Source organism: Empidonax traillii, unplaced genomic scaffold, assembly GCF_003031625.1.
Source record: "Empidonax traillii isolate 1590-97213 ecotype Southwest subspecies unplaced genomic scaffold, ASM303162v1 scaffold1178:size161317, whole genome shotgun sequence".
Taxonomy (NCBI): domain Eukaryota; kingdom Metazoa; phylum Chordata; class Aves; order Passeriformes; family Tyrannidae; genus Empidonax; species Empidonax traillii.
Genome location: NW_020956371.1, coordinates 105,317 through 107,614, shown reverse-complemented (window position 1 = coordinate 107,614; position 2,298 = coordinate 105,317). Strand labels below are relative to the sequence as shown.

At 45.0% G+C, this 2,298-nt stretch overlaps 1 protein-coding gene across 1 annotated transcript in view; it reads left to right on the top strand.

Annotated features, from left to right (window-relative positions):
• Positions 1–2,298, top strand: part of LOC114069072 (exocyst complex component 6B-like) — a gene marked incomplete at its 3' end in the record, with an annotated part of 107,072 nt that overhangs the window by 11,497 nt on the left and 93,277 nt on the right. The window lies entirely within an intron of this gene.

Below are 2,298 nucleotides of genomic sequence, written 5' to 3'. Positions count from 1 at the left end.
CAGAGGATGGTGTAAGACTTTTTGGTGGTACCCAGGGACAGGACATAAACTAAACCACCTCAGCATGAGGAAGAACTTCTTTCCATGGAGGAAACAGCTGCCCAGGGAGGGTGGGGAATCTCCCCCTCTGGAAACATCCCAAACCCACCTGGATGATTTCCTGTTCCACCTGCTCCAGGTGACCCTGCCTGAGCAGGGGGTTGGACTGGGGGATCTCCAGAGGTCCCTTCCAACCCTGGCTATTCCATGATTCCATGAAAAGTCTCTCCCAAGCTGCTGGTTGGCAGATCCTCCTGCAGTTGTCGGGTCCAAGGATGTCGATGGATCGGAACGGGATCCATGGCTGAGGCTCAGCTCTGCCCTGGCTTTGTGTTTCTCCTCCTTAAAATCTGTCAGTGATGGGAAGAAATTTTCCAGGTCTCCCATAAAAGGTTCTCTGAGAAGCCAAGTGTTGGGTTTCTTCTCTTTTTTCCCCCCCTCTGTGGCCATCCAAGAGGAACAGAAAGGGAAAGGATGAGCGTGAGGAGCGTTTTTTTTCCCCCTCTCTGCTGACTAATGAAGAGCTCCAAGGGTAGGGAAGTTGCTGGAAATGTGGAGCAGCTCCAGGCAGTGTTTTGGGGAATGGAGAAGGCTGCAGACTTGGCTCTCAGACCTTGTTTCAGGCTGAAGTCTTGAAGCCCATGTGGATGTGAAATTCCTTGCTGGTAGATCCAATCTCCTGGAAGATGGGACCTCCTTAAAAGAATATTTTCCAAATGTTGCTGTACAGGCATGGAAATTACTGCAGAGCTTGTGCCATGAAGTGGGAATGTGATGAGAATTGTGTGAGTGAGAAGGGTTTGGTCAGCTCTGGGACAGGTCAGCTCCAGGAGTGGAGAGCTGGTGTGGGATATGGGATGTCTGGTGAACAGGATGAACAAGTGACCAAGTCTTGGAGTAAGAATGAAAGAAATTGGTGGCTTTTAAATCCAGAGTGACTTTCCCTTGGAGTCTTGGCTTAGAAACCAACCTGGGGGGATTTTGCTGCTTGAGTGAGAGGTTCTCTTTGGTGGAAATAGAAAGTCCAAGCTCAGCTCCTTCAGTAAGGACAGATGATCCCAGATTAGCCCTGTTAGTTTATAGACCCTGTTGGTAATCCCGGTTTGGAATGGTTTGGGTTGGAAGGGACCCTAAAGTTCACCTTGTTCCACCCCTGCCATGGGCAGGGGACACCTTCCACTGTCCCAAGTTGCTCCATCCTGGCCTTGGACACTTCCAGGGATCCAGGGGCAGCCACAGCTTCTCTGGGAAATCCATTCCAGGGCTTCCCCACCCTCCCAGCCAGCAATTCCTTCCCAGTATCCCACCTAACCCTGTCCTCTGGCAGTGGGAAGCCGTTCCCTCTTGTCCTGTCCCTCCATCCCTTGTCCAGCTTTGCTAGAGTGTTTTCCTTCTCCAACCTGCCAACAACATTTTGTTATTACATTAATCAAAGTAATTATTAAATTAATTATTGAAGGACATCATTAAGAACGTTTAGTTTAGAATTTATCCCTTGGCAACCCCCCCCCCCCAAACCAGTTCCTTTTTCCAGACTCTGCCCTGTGTTTCTCCTGCCTTTTTGCTTCTTCCTTGGGAAGCAGCAGCTAAAAATGGCCATTTTCTGCTGGTGCTGTGCCAGCCAGAACTTGCATGAGCTTTATTTTGGAGAGAATTCCAAAATAGGTGCTGGAAGGGGACTTGATAAATGACACATCCACGGGTCACAGTAAAACATGTCAGGACTGTTTGTGTTTTTATAAAAGGCCTCAAATGCTATTGTGTCTCTTAGGGGTGTTAATTCTTTTGCCAAAAATAGTTGGAGTAGGAAAAAAACCCACCAGTTCCCTGGACCTGCTCTCCTTAAAATAATTCTGTTTTTGCACTTAATCTTCATTTCTCTATTTGCTTGGTTTGTTTTTTTTTTTTTTTTTTTTAACCTGGATATCTGAAAGTCTGAAGTTTGTAACAAAATAATCTCTCCTGGGAAGCACAGTCTGATTTCGTTCTTCCCTGATTCTACCAAATAATAGAAATCCGTGCAAAATAGCCTTGAGATAAAGTTGTGCTTTGTTATTTTCCTTAAAATCAGCTGTTTATTGGAGACATAGATTGGGTTGAACGTTTGTTTTCCGACACCTGGTTCCAAATCCCTGTAGCTGGGATGTGGAATGCAACCTTTTTTTTTTAATTTATTTATTTTTTTTTATTCAAACTCCTTTTTTTTTTTTTTTTTTTTTTTTTTTTTTTTTTTTTTTTTTTTTTTTTTTTTTTTTTTTT